Below are 20,577 nucleotides of genomic sequence, written 5' to 3' on the forward strand. Positions count from 1 at the left end.
CTCACCTCAGAATCAGGCTGTAATCCCTCTGTATTGTTTAAAAATGTAATCCCCTGTGTTTTTCACACCTTTTAATACCTGCATTGTTCACCCCCTGCAGTGTTCACACCTCAGGCTCAGACTGTAATCACTCCCATTGTTCCCTTCTTCACACCTCAGACATAGGTACTGTAGGCAGAGTATGGCACATACAGCCAGCATAGGGCAGGTAGAGTATGGCACACACAGGCAGCATAGGTCAGGGAGGGTATGGCACACACAGGAAGGGTAGGGCAGGCAGAGTATGGCACATACAGTCAGGGTAGGGCAGGCAGAGTATGGCACACACAGGCAGCATAGGGAAGGCAGAGTATGGCACGCACAGGCAGGGTAGGACAGGCAGAGTATGGCACACACAGGCAGGGTAGGACAGGCAGAGTATGGCAACACAGGCAGGGTAGGACAGGCAGAGTATGGCACACACAGACAGCATAGGACAGGCAGAGTGCTGCCTGTGTGTGCCATACTCTGCTTGCCCTATGCTGCTTGTGGGAGGTGAACCTGGCAGGGGTTTGTTGTGGGAGTTTGTTAGCAGTTGGAAATAGCCATTAAATGGTCCCAAAGGTGTGTAATTATGTACTGGGGTTGCACTGCTATCCACAGGGGAGGAGGAGGCACATGGAATTTAAGGGTATATCTTAATATGACATAATTCTTTCACATATGAATGATGGTTGATATCCCCACAGTAAGGACCAAGCATTTGGGATTTTGCTGTGCTACCACCATTGTGATAAAATAGGTGTGGTTTGAAGTAGGTGTGGTTTCAAAAAGGGGAGTGGTCAAAACTGGCTGCCATTAGCGGCCCTCCACCATGTATGCTAGAGAAATTCCGGCCCTCGGCACCGTAGAAGTTGGACCGCACTGGAGTAGACCATACAATTTTTTTTTCAGATGTTAAGGCGTATCTATCTATGCCAGATTCTTAATTTCAGTCTGCTCCATCTGTTTATCACTCTATGCCTCCAGAATAAGCTGAAGGGTTGTATATAGAAGGTGATTTCTTTACCATTGTACAAACCGGATTCCAAAAAAGTTGGGACACTAAACAAATTGTGAATAAAAACTGAACGCAATGATGTGGAGGTGCCAACTTCTAATATTTTATTCAGAATAGAACATAAATCACAGAACAAAAGTTTAAACTGAGAAAATGTACCATTTTAAGGGAAAAATATGTTGATTCAGAATTTCATGGTGTCAACAAATCCCAAAAAAGTTGGGACAAGTAGCAATAAGAGGCTGGAAAAAGTTAATTTAAGCATAACGAAGAGCTGGAAGACCAAATAACACTAATTAGGTCAATTGGCAACATGATTCGGTATAAAAAGAGCTTCTCAGAGTGGCTGTGTCTCTCAGAAGCCAAGATGGGGAGAGGATCACCAATCCCCACAATGTTGTGCAGAAAGATAGTGGAGCAATATCAGAAAGGTGTTACCCAGCGAAAAATTGCAAAGATTTTGCATCTATCATCATCAACTGTGCATAAATCATCCGAAGATTCAGAGAATCTGGAACAATCTCTGTGCGTAAGGGTCAAGGCCGTAAAACCATACTGGATGCCCGTGATCTCCGGGCCCTTAAACGACACTGCACCACAAACAGGAATGCTACTGTAAAGGAAATCACAGAATGGGCTCAGGAATACTTCCAGAAACCATTGTCAGTGAACACAATCCACTGTGCCATCCGCCGTTGCCAGCTGAAACTCTACAGGGCAAAGAAGAAGCCATTTCTAAGCAAAATCCACAAGCTCAGGCGTTTTCACTGGGCCAGGGATCATTTTAAATGGAGTGTGGCAAAATGGAAGACTGTTCTGTGGTCAGACGAGTCACGATTCGAAGTTCTTTTTGGAAATCTGGGGCGCCATGTCATCCAGACCAAAGAGGACAAGGACAACCCAAGTTGTTATCAACGCTCAGTTCAGAAGCCTGCATCTCTGATGGTATGGGGTTGCATGAGTGCGTGTGGCATGGGCAGCTTGGATGTCTGGAAAGGCAGCATCAATGCAGAAAAATATATTCAGGTTCTAGATCAACATATGCTCCCATCCAGACGTCATCTCTTTCAGGGAAGACCCTGCATTTTTCAACAAGATAATGCCAGACCACATTCTGCATCAATCACAACATCATGGCTGCGTAGGAGAAGGATCCGGGTACTGAAATGGCCAGTCTGCAGTCCAGATCTTTCACCTATAGAGAACATTTGGCGCATCATAAAGAGGAAGGTGCGACAAAGAAGGCCCAAGACGATTGAACAGTTAGAGGCCTGTATTAGACAAGAATGGGAGAGCATTCCTATTCCTAAACTTGAGAAACTGGTCTCCTCGGTCCCCAGACGTCTGTTGAGTGTTGTAAGAAGAAGGGGAGATGCCACACAGTGGTGAAAATGGCCTTGCCCCAACTTTTTTGGGATTTGTTGACACCATGAAATTCTGAATCAACATATTTTTCCCTTAAAATGGTACATTTTCTCAGTTTAAACTTTTGTTCCGTGATTTATGTTCTATTCTGAATAAAATATTATATATTTATGTTCTATTCTGAATAAAATATTATAATAATAAATCCTGTAGATTTATTATTGTCTGACGGTAGTAGGGGTTTGTATTTACTCCAGGTGAACCTCAGGTAGTGTCTAAACTAGCAAAATAAAATTCTCTTTTAAATGGAAAAATTCCATCATAGAGTCTGAAACAGAGCTTTCCTGTACTCTCCATCTAATGTAGAACAAAGGTTAAAATTAAGAGAGGGCCCAAAAGGAAAAAAACATGTTGAATGACTTCAGAATATCTCAGTTATTAGACTGCTTTCCAGATTACTGTTATTTCCAAGACTTCCAATGGAAATAAGCATGACACAGTGGTGAATAAGCAAACACAGACTGAGCAGCTGTTCTGTAGCTGCACTGGTTCCAAGAGAATATCACTACTCTTTAGAATAATGTAGGATTTGATGAAGCTGGGTGATTAAATAATATCATCTATCTATCTAAACTAAACTATATAAATGTAAAGTTGTCTGTCTTATGACAAGTATTCAATATAAATTTGCACTTTTGGGCAAGCTTGCAGGAAAACAAGCAGTTTTAGATCTGTTTATTAAGAAATATTTATTACTTATCCTGTTTCAGAATTGCACTTGCTTGCAAAATATTTAGTATTTAAGCATTAGGCATCCAGCAATACACCAATACATTTCTTTAGTAGCACCATGCTACATTCCCATCACGAGGAGAAAATACCGCTTTTTAAATGTGCTGTTTTTTCTAAACAGCATTTTGTATACCCGTGTACCTGCATTATGATAGTAACCATGACAACCTTGAAAAATAAAAACAGATTGCAATACAATTCACACTGAAAAATAGCTGCAATCTATGGACTTGAAAGCATTAAAACGGATGTTTTAGAGAACTAAGCGCTAAATATTTGCATAATGTTATAGAGATGTCGAAAAATAATTTGTTTACGAACCCGATTCCCTTGCAGACTACATACACCATGTCTGGCTCTGTCCTATTATCCAGAGGTTTTGGACCGGGGTGACAGATGAGGCCAGCCGACTCCTAGCATTAATAATACCCCTTGATCCAGCAACACTGTTACTAAATAGCCCCCAACATAGCTGAAAGAGCTCTGTTGTGCTATCTCTTTATTCAATTTAGGCTGATAGCTCTCAATTGGAAGTCAGATCCACCTCCCAAAAAAATGGTTATGGTTAGAATTGGTTAACATCTCAGTCCCTCTTTACCAAATAACGTACTCCGCCGAGGTTGAGGTCTAAAACTTAATAAACTTCATAAACTTAATAGTTTATTACAGCACCGTTCAGTACACCATAGGTCTGACATCACCCAGCAGTCTTTTTGTTGGGGTGCAAGTTGTAACTAGAATTTGATATTATAACTGTGTAATGTACAGTATCCAGCAAGAAGCCAAGGGCTGCGTGGGGGAAAGATGTTCTAAAAAATTTGTAGTTAAGTGACAGTTCTAAGACCTTCTTCAATAAATTATATGGATCCCCATGAGTAATTGGCTTCACATCCCAACAGCACTAAAAGCAACCCTTAGACTTTGCCTGATCACATCCTGAGTTGCACATTCAGGGCAAAACTCTAGATACCGGAATCTATATATATATATATATAAACTTCCAAGTAAATGCCGGCACTCACGTATAGATAAGTTGCTGTTGCCTGGGTGCAGGTCCAAATAATGTTGAAGGTGCTTGAGAGAGGGTCAGCACTCACAGGACTTATACAAACAAATTATTTTATTAAAGAGGAGACTGATAGATATATATAGATATATATATTATTGGGCTTAATTTAAATGTCCCTATATCTCACTAGCTAAAGGGGACCACTTCACATGTGAACTGGCAGCCTTGCTAACTCCTAGAGAGACCATCTCATGACAAAAGCTGGCAATTTAGGGCTTTGGTTTAGTTCAAGCCTCCTTTTTGTATACAGATATAGGAACATATGAATGTATTTAGGACAGCAACCGTCATGCTGGGCTTTTAGATTTATGTAGGAAAAGAAATGGATATTTGCCCCAGTTCTCACCCTAACATGCCTTCAGGCCCCTCCACTAGTGTACCAAACCCTCTAGGGTTCCAGCCCCACAGTTTAGAATCTACTGATTTAAGGTAAATGCCTCTAGCTCTTGCACATTGCAACCAGTATACATTGCATCCAAGGGTCACAAGAAATACAGTACTATTCATTACTGTATAATCTGAGAAGGCTGTGGCAAAAAAAAATAAATAAAAAAGAATTAAGTTTAGAGCAAAGAGACTGAAAAAACCCCCCAAACACAGCAATGAATATGTCCATGTTCCATGAGTCTTAGAGACCCATAAATATATACAAAACTATTGCATTGGACAGCTACCATTGACTTCTACATGACTGCTTTTAGATAATGTATTTTTACATTTTGGGTTTCCACCATTTTATTGCATAATAAATGGTTAAAAATGTGTGTTTTTCTTAAACAATCATGTAGCGCAAAAAACACGAATCGCTGGAATAAAAAGAAAAAATAAATGCTAAACACTTAAGATGCTAAAGCAGAGGAGTGCAGGTAAGCACTGGTTATTTAAGGTTTTCCATTTGTATGTACACAGTGTTTATGAAATCATTCTTCATTGGAGAACTTAATGGAAAATTTGTCTTATTGTCTCCTTTGTACATTGCTTGTTATTGAACCTACTTGCTGCAGATTTTTTTTGGTGTTTATTTAGGTTAACCTCAATGATTGTGCTGAGTATGATTTTACTAGTGTAAATCAATGCAGGAATTTTTTTATGTATAAATGTATTTATGTTTTAAATAGGTCAGTCCATCTTTCCACAATTAATAAATACCTGACTATAATCCCGGTTGATTTCAAATGTTAAACAATGAATTCCTAACAATTTTAGGACAGAGTTACATGTGTAAAAATCTTAATAGGCAAAAGAAAGTCCTGTTATAAAAACAAATCAGATATATCCACTTAATCATTCACTGGCTCCTTTGTACCACTGGGCCTTTTTTGATTGTATGCAGCATCGGGAAAAACCCCGGCGGGCCAGATCTTATCCCCCCCCCAGGGTGCTCCCGCGATCTGCCGTCTCCCTCCCCTGATGCGCTGTAGGTAAGTTTCTTTTAGGAGCGCTTGCGGGAAGGGGGTCGGAGGGTGTTGGGAGCCTCTGCGGGGGTGGGGGGTTGAAGGCAGCATGGGCTATGGGGGAAGGGGCGTACAGGGGCCCCTGAGACTGAAGCCCCGGTGGGCCCTGCACCCCCTGTCCAACCCTGATTGTATGAGCTGGTATAAAATTATGCTCTTATAATTGCTGTAAGTCGCCAATGTTTCCCAAATCTCAACAAAAACATACACATTTTAATTGTGGCAAAATTAGTTCTTATTGGTGCTATTACTATTTTTCAAAGGTATGTGGGATAGTCTTCTTAATATTGTATACCCAAGGGAAAGTAAACTAATAATTTTAGCGTAAATGTGTGCTTAGTTGGCAGAAGGGCACAAACAAAAACTTCAGAGAGGTATTTAACCCCTGTAGTTCCTATAAGAGCAAAGTAAACCAAGCTGCCCAGCAGGTATTGAAGGTTAAAGGAGTCATATTGGGAAACTGAAAATGCATATTAAGATCAGAAAGTCCCTATGATTGCTGCTAAATTAAAAGGTAAATAACAGACAAAACAAATCATAATAAGCAGAAACAAGTTGAATTAGCGCACACGCACAAAGACATTATGACCCCTTAAGTTCTATCTCTGTTACAGTCACAGTTATCTGAAAAAACAGCTTTGTCCCTGGTTTAGGACATTGTTACCTGGCAACAGGGGCAATATAGGAAGTATGAAACATAGCATGTAAGGTTCATGGTATGATGTTAGAAATATGAATAGTTTTGTTTGTGACATATTTTTCAATTTAAAGGGGAAATAATCTGTCTTACTCTTCTCCCACTAAGGCAACTCATTTTTGGGTAGCTGTCACTGTTATGGTTGAATATGACCTATTCTAACTAGCGTTACATTACATCCTGATTATATATTTTGTATGATTTTTGAATTGTTTGTGTTTAGATTCCATCAACAAATGAATAAGCTATTGAGCTGTTGGGGTTGCTAGCTCATGTAACCAAAAATAGATTGATAAGAAGGGTTCAACTTTATTATTTGTTTATCTTTCTGGACTTTCATTCTGTTTCCAAAATACTGCCTGGATGCTGGAGTAATACAGCCCTAGGAATAAGATAGCAATTCATATTTTAAACATGAAAGTTCCAGAACCAAAAATGAAAATATTTTGAAAATCACAAAAAAATAAAAACATGTACATACAGATTCTCAAAAGCAAGACTAAGGGAGATTCATTAGAAATATGGCATTGCTCTACCTTTAAAATGAATACAAATGTCATATGCTCTTTAAAAATGTTTACAGATTTGTAAAAAAAACTTTTTTAGCTGCCCACCACAAAGGGATAAAGGATGAAAATTGGGATAAGGGTGGAGAGGGAAGAGAGACATTTTTAGACACTGATAGCAGGTTTTTTTTATTATTATCTTTATTTTATATATAGCATATTCCACTGCCCCTTACAGAAATTATATATCATTGTCCTCAGTCCCTGCCCCAGTAAGATTTATAATCTAAATCTAAGGTTTATAAACCATTTCTGTTCTTGGAAGCAGCCATAAACTGCCACTCTCAGTTCATGTACACGGTTAAGGTACATTATATATTATTGTTCAACTTTTAATGTTTTTATTTAAAATGCTGCTGTAGCATCCAAGCCATGCCTTATATTGGAAGAAGCACGCCTCTATACTCCGGAAAATGCTTTTAAGCCATTTATTTCAGCAGAAATGTAGCTTAAGCTTTTGGGGGAACTCCCCTTTCCTCAGGTGCAAAACTCACACAGCGAAACACTATAATTAAATACCCTTCATAACTTGATACAATCATGTGATGAGGTTTGGGAGTAAAACTCCCACAATGCACACAAAGATGTATAATGAAGCTGCATCCCACCTGGGCTCCATGTTCCCTTGGTTCAGTTAAATGGTGGGTGTTTTATTTCTGTTGTTTAAACCCAGACATTAATATATTTTTTTCAAGTATCACAGAAATTTTCTTTTACAATATCACATTGATGTGGTCTGAATGGCCTTTATTGGGTGTGGATGTCACTGTTGTGATGTAAAATATAGTGGTGTAAAGATGTAGTGTGTAGTTAGAAAGTGCAGTTACTGGCAGCACAGTTTGCGGTTTATTTAGGGATAAGGTAAAATTTACTGTAACATTTCCATGATTCATTTCTTCATTTCACAATGGCATATAGGAGAAAACAAATTATACTTAAGGATGTTGGTGGTGTGTTGGGATTAAATATTGCTATCTGAGAGGCTAAATGAAAGCTAAGCCCTTTAAGAGCACTCACTACAATGAGCTCTACTAATAAAGCACTGCAAGGTCACTGGGCCATACACAAAGGGCAAAACTGGAAGGGGCTGTCTGTAATGGATAAAGTTACATTTAGATAGTTAAATGCCAAACAGAAAACTGCAGTAGGCCCTATGTAATATACCATAGTGAAACTGCCCAAACATATTATAATAATATTATTACAGCAATCAACTGTCTGCTACCATTATACCTTTCAGTTTATGTTAAACTATGCTGTTAGAATGCTTGTGCTCTCACCTAAGGCTTATGACAGAGGGAGCACTTGTTTACTGCTGCCCACAAGCGGAAAACAGAATGGACAAAATGCCCCTCTCTGCCTGTCATCATTTTCAGTACTAATGAATGACAACTGCTCTACTGAATGCACATGGGTGCACGTGACTGTGGGGTTTGCAACATACAGACCTCTTCTCAGTTCAGATCTTTATTATGGTCACCTCTTCACTTCTACACACTATGCTATAGTTCCTCGCTTGAGTCTCCATATTGTCTTTGACATCGTTCTTCTCAAAGCCACCATCTCTACACACCGCCCACTTAATGCTGTCTGCCATATTGAACCTTTATCTCTTGATGCTCGGAACTTCTGGGATTCTGTCCCTGAGTTCCTCCACAAGGAACTATTCCTTACCGTCTTTAACACCAAAATCAAATCCTGCCTCATAAGGCATTAGCACAATATATGATTCTATCTTGCCATGTGTGTTCTAAAGCAGCAACCACTGAGAGTAGCAGCATTAATTACCCACTTATACTATTTTTGACTAAAAGTTACCTACCAACTGCAAGTTCTACGGGGAAGAGTCCCCTTACCTTCTGTTCTCTTAACTAGGGATGCAATCAATCAGTTTTTCAAATTCCCATACAAAAAAAACGGTGTCAACAATCCAAAAAAAGATAAGGGACCTCTGCCGTTGACTTCTACATGATCTAGGCAAGTTTTAGCTGGCGAATTGTCAGATTTAGATTTTTAGGCATTTGGATGCATAGTAAATCTTGAAAAAAAAGGTTTGTTTTTTTTGGGACTTTTAGCGCTAAAATACCAAATCGGAAAAAAAATATGGTCCTGAGCATTCTGGGTAACAGGTCACATACCCATATATCTATATAAGGACCCAAAAAGAGGCCCCGCTAAATCAAGTATATTGAGTTCTGGGGAGTTCTTTGAGTTTATATACAGACAACAATAATACTGTATGTAATCTTGTTTTGAACTCTTAGAGGGCCCTTACAAAATATTGGACTTCTAAGTTGCCTCACAAAAACCTCTGCACTATCCTTTGTTATCCAAGGTTTGTATTTCACAAATATTTATACTCACTTGCAGAATTCATTTTATTTAAAAATTCAAAAATTGTGCAAATCTGCATTGTTAACTTATGCTACAATATTTTATAGAATACTGTCTTCATTTTACAGCCCATGATTTAGATTAGTAGACCAAGAGTAATCTGATACTTCTTGCTATTTTTGGCTAAAAGCTAGAGGGATAGTTCTTTTTTTAATGCTTTCTCTCAGGAGAACCACAGTAGCTGCTTTTACTTTGACAGGAGAGATGTGTTATACTGTCTGAGGCTTGGAGATCCCATTGGTAAAAAAGGGCAATATTTTATACTTCAGTAGATATTAAAATATATTGTTCTTGTCAGGTGAATACAGAAATGTTTTACCTGCTGTCCTGCTGATACCCAGCTGTGTAATGAAACCCTTAATAAGATGTGGTACAAAACCCACACTTGGCAATGACATTTTTTCTGTCGTCAAATTTTCAGCAACTACATCATACAATTTGCTTTTGGCCTTTATACTGCCGAAAGCAGAGCTTGAGAAGCAACACCCCTCCCTATAAAACCTGCAGTAAAAAAATGTAATATAATTGCTTCAGTGTGTGATTTCCGTTGACTGTAATGGAAATGAACTTCTCAGGAAAGTTGGGTCAATCCAAATTGGCAATAAGCAACATCCTTTGTAGGGTTACCAGTATTTATAGGATTTTGGGAAGGTCTGTGTACTCCAGCTCACATGCATGCAGCAAATGCTAACAGGGCATACAGTCCAATCATGTGAATTGATTATAAATTACAAACAGTAGTCTGAATGGTGATGATTGACAACTGTCTTTTAGAAGAAAATCAGATGATTTAGCAATGTTATGGCAGTGACTGTCGGAGTTAGTTATATATATATATATATATAATGCTCGTAATTCTATAATGACTCGTATCTATATACTCCAATGATCCTCCACTAGGGATATAGGATTCTCGCCCACAGTGAGTAAGTCGCTCTTGGATTTAAATAAATACTTACTCAAATCGAGCCTGGCCCCGAAGTTCCCCCTGGGCCTGACCTGAACCATTCAGATTCACAAAGGATATTAACCAGACAGCTTTATTAGAGGTATACATTAATACAGAGTATTACAATACAGAGTATTAAATAATAGCTCACACATCCTGAAAGCTCGTGAGGACGTAAGGGAACAAAGTCAAGTACAAAAATGTTGCCATTTAACCATTTCATCCTACTTGGGGCTGATCCCATGGCAGCCAATCATTAGCCTTGTTTTAGCATAACTGTGTCTCTCTGTCCATCTTTAGGAAAGGATTAAGTGTCTCACTGTCGCAGCACAATAGCCCAAAAAGGTATCTCTCTGGTAAGAAATCTACATCATCAGCGAAGTGTCCCAAATGGTGTTTGTGCAGTTGGTGTTTCTGAGACTATTTGTGACATTCTTAACCTTGCATTAGGGATACTTGTGACAGGAGACAACAGATGGATTCCTTGTTCTGTGTAAACATTCTAAGGCCCAAGTACAGTAAATAGAATGACCTCTGGTCTTGATGTCTAAAATCAACCTACAAGTGCAGTTGTTCTGTGCCTGTGTCCTGTTCTAAATCTTTGTTCTTTGATAATAACTAAAATAAATGTGTTTATAGCAAAAACCTAAAACACCAATATCTACACTCCCCCACTTTTTTTCTTCTAATATAGGCAAAATCCACAAACTAGCACAGTTGACTGAAAACAAAAATACATATATAAAAAAGAGAAAAAAAAATTGCTCTACCAGACAAATACAAAATGCTACAATCACAGTGGACTTATTTCACATTATTATCAGCACATAAGTCATTTTATAGGTAAAATGGAGAAATCCATAGTCCATTTAATATCCGGATGATCCAGCACCACTGAGGACTAAGCTTAGCCCATGATGGTATGGTGCATTGAAGAATATCAGCGCAGAAATGTCTTTGATAAAGTATGTTTAAGCATTGGTCCAAGATGTCACTTTAGTATGTGCAATGGTGAAGAGAGTCCATAGCAGAGTTGGTGCAATAAATTTTTGCGTCTGTGCATCGGTGCGTCTGTGTGCTTCACCACTGATATATTCTCATATGTAGCCATTATACAGCAATTGATTATTCAGCTGTTGAATCTGTCTGGTATATAGTTAAACAAATGTGCCATGTGCCAGTTAAAAGATTCAGCCAGGAATAGAAGAAAGTAAGTAAAGGAGTTATCTACAAAGAAATAAAGATATAGAATATGAGCTCACAGATAAAGGAATATTTTAAATCAAAACAGGATGATGATTGGGGTCTATAGGCAAGGTATATGCACTATTAAGAAATGTAATAACAAACATTTGAAAACTTAATAATATCCATCAATTAATTAATATATAGTCTGTCTGGTATTTTTTTTTTTTTTTTTTTTTTATAAAAACATAGCATGCATAAATATACACAAATACAAACATGTCATTTTACCCAAAGTAAATGCTGAGAAAACCAGGATTTTTGTTTTTACCAGTATATTTTTATAACTAGGAGCAGTTGTTAGCACTTCCCTGATAATGTCCTATTTGTGTTTCACAGTGACTTGTGGTCAATGATATCAATTAACCCTTAGCATTAATCATTTCTACTATGAAGATTATGTCTGCATAGTAAGATTGAACTTATATAAATATAACATTTGATATATGCAGATGTAACTAGTTTATCCAGTTGAATTATGAATGGTATTAAAGATGATATACAGTTACAACAAACATTATTAAAAGTGTTTTAAAAGTTGTACTAAATTAATAAATGCAATGCGATGATACACTAATAATAATATACAAGTTACTTGAGAGTAAACTTATACAACATGACCTGTCACCCAACCACATGGTCTAGAAGTCAAGTATCAAGTGATACATGGATAACTATGAGATACACCGCATGTATATATTGATTGAAGTACAAAACAAACATTTTTTAGATATCAGACTTTAGATCATACTAGAAGTGATCAAATATCCTATATAACACAAAAAATATTATTATAAGGGAATAGTTATGCAAAAATGTCCTAGTAAGCCATGTACTGTATAATATGAGTGTATAAGGTTTGAAAAAAAAAAAAAATTGTATGAGATGGCAAAAATTTTAAGTCTTCTGCATTTCTTTGTATTTTATTTGCTGTCTTAGGTGAAATGAGTGTTAGGAAACAAATTGTTAGTCATATTAGTAAGGATACATTCATTCATGCATGTTAGTTAACATTCAACAAGAAAGAAAATAAATTAGTGACACTATAGGAATTATTAATGTTTGACAAGACTGTATAGAATATTAGAAATGAGACATATACAGGAAAAAAAAAATTGTTAGACGTGGAAGATTTGGTTATATAAAATAAAATAAAACTACAGAAAAGGAATATTAATTAACAATAGAAAGTTAAAACAAATAAAGGCAGAATAAGAAGAATGAAACAAACAAACATAAACTTCTTTAGAGATGTCCGATCTCTCTTGCAGACTGACAGATATCTGTGTCCTCGAGGTTGAACAGCTGTTAAAGAGATAAACTGGTCTCATAATCACTTTATGTCATTGTGTTATATCTTCTATTAAGAAAAGAAAAAAAAATTAAGAAAAGTAATTATAGTGCATCTAAAACTTTAAATGCATACTAACATTACTGAAAACATTGACTTTAACATATGGAAACAAGATCTTTCCTAAAATATTATTTGTATGTCCTTTAGCAGTGTCTAAAACTACTGAAACAGATCTGGTTCTCTGGTCAGTCTGACGCTTTAAACACCTACAAAATAAAACATACATTAGAAAAAAATTCACAACAGTGCAGATGGTTTCCTTCAAATAAATAATACCAACACATTACTAGATTCCTAAGTCTGATACAAAAGAGATGTATAAATGCAAAATTGTCTAATTTAATTCATTTACAACCTTTTATAGAGATTATGGAACCCAGCATAGCTTTCTTCTACTATTAACCTAACCTCCATTGTCAAAGTAAATCAAGAGGTTTTCCTTTCTACGGTTAAACTTTTTACACTTTTGGTGCAATTCATCTGTATATCTTGTTGCTGCTGTTATGGTTCTTACATACAGATGGTTAAATACAAGTAATTCAAATGCTAAGTTGGGGTCAGTTGCAGCATTCAGATGTTCAAAACCCATCAATAACTTCTTATTACATTCAACTAACATTGGTGCAATATTGGATATTTTAGAGTCAGTTGGATATACTCTGTTAGTTGCATTAGTAAAGGTGCTACAATTATCAGTTGCTTGTTTAATGATAGCACATTTCTTATTATTTCTCCTCCTATTTAAATAACATGATCTGTCACTGTCAGCTGTCTGTTGGTTTATACTGTGCTGGAGGATGGCAGCTGATTGTCTACAATTTTTTAACTGAACCAGCAGTTTTTCTATATAAGTTTTCTGTAAACTGTTGCTGTCCAGCAGCTTTACAGTTAATGACAGTGAAGTAATTACTAAATCCATTGATTTACTTGTAATCTTTCCTGTTTTAATAAATCAAAACTCTATTAATGAGTATTAGGATACAGTAACCAGACTGTCCTCTATTTAACTTTCATTTCTCTTAAATGGCCAGCCACTTATTCTTAAAACATATAACAAAACAATGGGTTACAAAAGGAAAAGTTAACAAGACAAGGGTTATAAAAGCTTCTGTGCTGCCTGGCGAAACAGTACTTTGAGATACATTATTCCTAAGACTAATGTTATCCCCACTGGGTTGCGAACCTTGTGGTACCACTCTATCCCAAGTTATAAAAAGAAACTTACTTACCGAGAGCTGAGAAATCAATCCTCTTGTGACAATCAGAACCACAGGACCGTGACGAAGCCCCCATAAATGTCGGAGTTAGTTATATATATATATATATATAATGCTCGTAATTCTATAATGACTCGTATCTATATACTCCAATGATCCTCCACTAGGGATATAGGATTCTCGCCCACAGTGAGTAAGTCGCTCTTGGATTTAAATAAATACTTACTCAAATCGAGCCTGGCCCCGAAGTTCCCCCTGGGCCTGACCTGAACCATTCAGATTCACAAAGGATATTAACCAGACAGCTTTATTAGAGGTATACATTAATACAGAGTATTACAATACAGAGTATTAAATAATAGCTCACACATCCTGAAAGCTCGTGAGGACGTAAGGGAACAAAGTCAAGTACAAAAATGTTGCCATTTAACCATTTCATCCTACTTGGGGCTGATCCCATGGCAGCCAATCATTAGCCTTGTTTTAGCATAACTGTGTCTCTCTGTCCATCTTTAGGAAAGGATTAAGTGTCTCACTGTCGCAGCACAATAGCCCAAAAAGGTATCTCTCTGGTAAGAAATCTACATCATCAGCGAAGTGTCCCAAATGGTGTTTGTGCAGTTGGTGTTTCTGAGACTATTTGTGACATTCTTAACCTTGCATTAGGGATACTTGTGACAGGAGACAACAGATGGATTCCTTGTTCTGTGTAAACATTCTAAGGCCCAAGTACAGTAAATAGAATGACCTCTGGTCTTGATGTCTAAAATCAACCTACAAGTGCAGTTGTTCTGTGCCTGTGTCCTGTTCTAAATCTTTGTTCTTTGATAATAACTAAAATAAATGTGTTTATAGCAAAAACCTAAAACACCAATATCTACAGTGACTACCACTGTAACTTGCAGCACTTAATATCCACCTATTTGAGTTTGTAAGTTAACTGCCCAGATAGATTGTGAGCTTTATGGGACATGGACCGCCTTCTATTTGTCTCTTTAACACCTACCACTTCATTTTTAATGTAACTGTACTTTGTATTTATTTGTATCTACTATTGTAATGACTCCTGTTCTATTCATTTAGTGTTCTTCTGCACAGCACTGCATTCATAAGTAGCAGTATATAAATTAAATATACATGCATCCATCTGTTGCAAAAACTTGTGGTGCGTGGGGTCTGACTTTTCTTCAAAAGAAATGTGTGTTCTCTGCTACTTTTAGCCTTTCAGTTCTGACAGCTCCTATGTATTGTATTGTATTGCTAGCTTGTCCAGTGAATGCCCTGCTCTTCAGCATCTTCCTGCAGTTCTGTAGACACTGACAATAGAAAGAGGCAATTAAATGGCTTTATTTTGCTTCTATGTTAATTAAATGCTCCCAAAAAGAATATTTTGTTCTATTCAGTATGTTAACAAATTAATAGACATTTCATTAAAATATTTACTAATCTCTTCCAGATGCAGAAAAGCCAAATCTGCCCTAATTTTCTCTTTTCTATTTTTTTAAAAGAAAAAGTTAAAAAAAGCTTTTTGTGTAAAGGCGGAGGTTAATTAGACTTAATGGAACCAATACACAGCAGTAATGATATTACTTTATGTTTGGATGGTAGAATTAGGAATATGAGCAGTGCTTGTTACAAAGGCTGATATCAATCCGTGATTCATCTGCCCCTGCTGGTTTTGTTGGACACTTTAGATAGTACTTTGGAAACAGTCCAAGCTGCTATTAAACTGTGTGGTGCTTTCCTTGGCTGATATTAACTAGGTGTGGTATTTAGAAAGCTCCAAATTACAGGTAGGTTATCTCCCATAGAGTCTATCTTAAGGAACAAATTCGAATTTTTGAAAACATTTTTTATGTAATAATAAAACAGTGCCTTGTAGTTCATCTTAACTAAGATATAATGGATTGGAGGCAAAACAATCCTATTGGGTTAATTTAATGTTTTTTAGTGGACTTGAAGTATGGTGATCCAAATTTCGGAAAGACCCCATGTCTGGAAAACCCCAGGTCCAAAGCATTCTGGATAATAATCTGTACTGCTGTTTCCATAAACCCTTAATTTGAAATACTCGGGGCCAAAATGATAAATGCTTGCTTTCTGAACTAATCAGTAGCCTTTATGTACCTGCTTTCTGGTACATACCTGACTCAAGAATAATCGTGCTCTCTGTGATTTACTTGTGTTTTGACTGGTAAGAATTTCCCTTGCAATAATCAGCACAGATTGAATGACAATGGAAATTTACCCTCTAAGAGGCCATACACTTTTTTTTTTTTCTCAATTCAGATTTTTTAGCGATTAAAAAAAACTCAGACTTTTTGAGATTTACTATGTGTCAAAAGGGCTAAAAATCCAACTATTTGCCAGCTAAAACTTGCCAAGATCATGTAAATTATGGCAGATGTCCCTTCACTTTCCTGGAAGATCCTTCTTTTGTCTCGCTGATTTTTGTGTGACAATTCGAAAAAGTTGCGATTTCGGAGTGAAAAATTTTTTTTCTTGCACAAACTTTTTCAATTGGATTTTTTACATAAATGTTAGACATTCGAGGAAATGAGTTTAGTCAAATTTAAACATTTAAAAAAAAAAATTAGAAATGATAGAGTTTTAGTAAATGTCCCCCTTAGTATTTGTTTATAATTTTTTTTTTTTCAAAATGATTATCTAAGCAAGCTACATTTTAGTGTCAGAGTGACTTGAAGTGTTTCTGTTCCTTGGAGACTTCAGACCATTTATTTGCTAATGCCACAATCCTACAATAAGTGATGGATTGCTTGGTTTCTCCAGTTAGTAGTAGAGACCTCGTTCTGTGCCATATAAAGAAGTAATATTTTTTGAACCTATACTCATTTCTTAAAGTCATGCTTTGATAGAAGGGCCTAATATATGCACATAAAATAAGAATTGTGGGATATATGTGCAATAGGTTCTTCCTAGCGCTTATTATTAGTGCATCTCACTCAAAGTCGTATATGCACTATAATGTGAACTGTCTGTTTTTTCTGTGTCATGCAATTACACATGAGTTTGCACTGGTGAAATCTGAATTAGAATTTGAAACACAAAAATTCCCTTACAAAGACAAAGGGAGATCAGACATATGAAAAGGTTAACTGTGTGCTTGTCTGCCAAGGGGACCCTTTGAGAATTCTCTCAGAATGTGAATCTGCACTGTGCGTATTCCCTGCTTCCCAGTGGTATGACTATTGGCTTTTAGATGGTTTTCAGCAACACAAAATATTCATGACAGTTTGTGTTTTAAAAGGTACAACTTTTGTGCAAAGCAGGATTCTTTTCCTAAGTGATGGTTTGGTGAAGTATGTTTTTAAAAGTCTATGCCTTCACCCCTGCTATTAAAGGGTTTGTTCACCTTAAAATTAACTTTTAGTATGATATAGACAATTTTTAATTGGTCTTAACTTATTTTTTTCTGTGGTTTCTGAATTATTAAGCTTTTTATTCACTTTTTATGCGCAATTCTGTCAATTCTTGTGTGAATGCGATACAATTGCAGATTTTTCATTTTTAGCAGGAGCAGAAAAAGCTTTTACTTGGCTATTGTCACAATAATACTGCTTATTTTTGCATAGAGTGTATGCTCAATAATTAACAACTTGGCATTACTTATTCTAGAACCAGATTGAAGTCACCACACGTCAGTGTCCATATGATTATTTTATTTTCCCTATATGTTAATTCATACAGTATAATTTCAGGCAATAACATTAAATACCATAAGAAGTGCTAAACATGTAACTTAGATAAGGCTAGCTACACTCATATTCTTATATAGTGTACTACAGAATTAGGAATAAATAGGTTTTCTTCTTGTTGGCTCTATCCACTCTGGGATACTTTAATATTCTTTTTTATGTATTTCCACTGAGATCTCATTATTCTTAGTATAAATTATTTACAAAAATAACAGACAGAGATGCCTGTCATTCTGTTTTCTTTTGTTTAGGGTTCCAAGGTGGTGCCAGCCCTCTAGTGCCTAATACATGTAATAAAACAGTAGAAACGAAGTCAAGTGGCATAGGTAATTATAGGAAACAGCAGGAGACTGTGCAGGTGGTTATAGAAAGCTGGGCTCAGTAAGAATATGCTGGTGCTAGGACCCAGAGTATTCCTACCACTGAAGGGAGTATTGTGATAGAGAAAGAGAATGAGCCTCAGTGGTGTTTGACCGGAGGTGCTAATTATTACCAAGCAACAGATTTATAATATAAGGAATAGATCAAGGTCTAACCAGCCAGGGTCTAAACCAGTAAATCTCTGGGCTTCAGTGCTAAGAGGGAAAGAAATCTACCAAAAACAACCCAAGTGATTTTCTGAAAGATGCAGCAAAGTTCAGAAAATGTACATATTAACCACAGAGAGCAAAACCAAGATATGTCTGCCTGCTAACTTCTATGTACTGGTGGCTATACAATAAAGTGTATGGCAACAGCTCAGTCTAGGAGGGAAGTCTATGCCAGCAATTTCCTTTGATACTTGGTCACAGCTTGTGTTGAAGCTTTTTGGTTGTAACACAAGCGGCTGCCAACATTCCAAAGTATTTGTTATAGTTCTTCCAAGGTAGATCAGTCATAAAAATGATTAGGTTATTTTCTCCAGTTAGGAAAGCTGTAGCTGTACTGTATCTCATTTAATTTGTTATGCTGTATAAAACCATAAACTCACCTGCTTTCAACCATAAAGAACTTACGCTGTGTATTTAGCAGTAGATTGAATGTTAAGCTAGTTCATATGCTTATAAGAAACCCCTATGTAATCAAACACATCATTTTTCAGAACAATTTTCAGCATTTCTGTTTTCTCAGTATTTTTCTACACAATGTTTTTTTGATTTTGTTGTTGGTGTTTTGCAGTCTCTATGCCTAGTGTTATAGTACAGGTATGGGATCCCTTATCCGGAAACCCGTTATCCAGAAAGTTCTGAATTACAGAAAGGACATCTCCCATAAAGTTCATTATAAGCAAATAATTCTAATTTTTAAAAATGTTTTCCTTTTTCTCTTTAATTATGAAACAGTACCTTTTACTTGATCCCAGCCAAGATGTAATTAATTCTTATTGTATGCAAAACAATCCTATTGGGTTTATTTGATGCTACAAGGATTTTTAGTAGGAAAATGCTTTATTTAAAGTGGGAGTCTTATTTAGAAACTGTGCTCACTCCCACTCTTCAATTATTTTATTATTTAGGAAAATCCTTTGGCATCTTGCTAAAGGCACAATGAGCAATTCATGAACAGAACCAATGTATAGTTTTGATAACAAAGAGATCTTTTCTATAAGCCAAACCCCATTAGAAGAGGTAGATGTTATTTTTCTTGTTCCTGATTCTGTGTGTGCTAGTGTGTGTCCTCGCCCTTTTGTGATGTTCGGCTCTATAGGCAAATAACAAACCTTGGGGAAATATGCAGAGTCACAGAGTATCCACACCGAGGATAACTGGTTGCTATAGGAATAGCCATATGGCACCTGATTGCAATGGTAATTAGTACTGTTTCTGAAATAAGCAGGCACCTTATGTCTGGATAGATAAAGCTAAGAAGCCAATAAATCTCAGGTTCTCACAATAAATAATTTTTAGACTAAAATGAGTATGTTGACAGTTCTATGTATATATATATATATACAGTAGAAGAAATGTGAGAATAATACTAATACTTTTACCTATATCAGTAAGTACTTGCCTTTTAGAAAAGAATATTAATACAGGTATGGTATCTATTATGCAGAATGCTTGGGGCCTAGGATTTTCTGGAAAAAGGATCCTTCTGTACTATGGTTTTTTGACTAAGACCCCCCCCCGCCAGCCAGCAGTACTTACTGCTACCAACACTGTAATCAAACTCTTAAGCTGCCAGCACCCAAGAGCCAATGTTGTCTTCGGTGCTGCTCCATGGTGCTGCACTGTTTAAAATTTTACTCCAACCCCCTTGGATGACTGTGGAAACGGTTCTCAGTCCACAGCCCTCCCTCAGCAACCAAGAGGGGCTGGGGGGAAGTTTAGGGGCTATTTTGTAAAAATCTAGATTTTGGTGCTTTATTATAAGTAATATGGGACCTGTTATCCAGAATGCTCGGGACCTGGGGTTTTCCGGATAAGGGATCTTTCCGTAATTTAGATCTCCATAACTTAAGTCTGTTAAAAACCATTTAATTATTAAATAAACCCAATAGGCTTGTTTCGCCTCAAATAAGGATTAATTATATCTTAGTTGGGATCAAGTACAAGGTACTGTTTTATTATTACAGAGAAAAAGGAAATCATTTTTAAAAATTAGAATGATTTGCTTATAATGATCTCTATGGGAGATGGGCTTTCTGTAATTCAGAACTTTCTGGATAACAGGTCTCCGGATAAAGGATCCCATACCTGTACTAGCATATCCCACTCAATGTAGTAATGTGTAATTAAATC

General features: G+C 36.7%; 1 protein-coding gene and 1 long non-coding RNA gene across 4 annotated transcripts in view; one reads left to right on the forward strand and one right to left on the reverse strand.

Annotated features, from left to right (window-relative positions):
• The window catches only part of ank2 (ankyrin 2, neuronal), a 284,604-nt gene that overhangs the window by 94,638 nt on the left and 169,389 nt on the right, over positions 1 to 20,577 (forward strand). The window lies entirely within an intron of this gene.
• On the reverse strand, positions 11,043 to 14,371 carry LOC116411088. Its single transcript, XR_004222835.1, has 2 exons — positions 14,154 to 14,371; positions 11,043 to 13,130 (listed from the first exon to the last, which is right to left on the reverse strand). It is a non-coding gene; the product is annotated as an uncharacterized LOC116411088 (long non-coding RNA).

This window comes from Xenopus tropicalis, chromosome 1 (genome assembly GCF_000004195.4).
Source record: "Xenopus tropicalis strain Nigerian chromosome 1, UCB_Xtro_10.0, whole genome shotgun sequence".
NCBI classification, from domain to species: Eukaryota; Metazoa; Chordata; class Amphibia; order Anura; family Pipidae; genus Xenopus; species Xenopus tropicalis.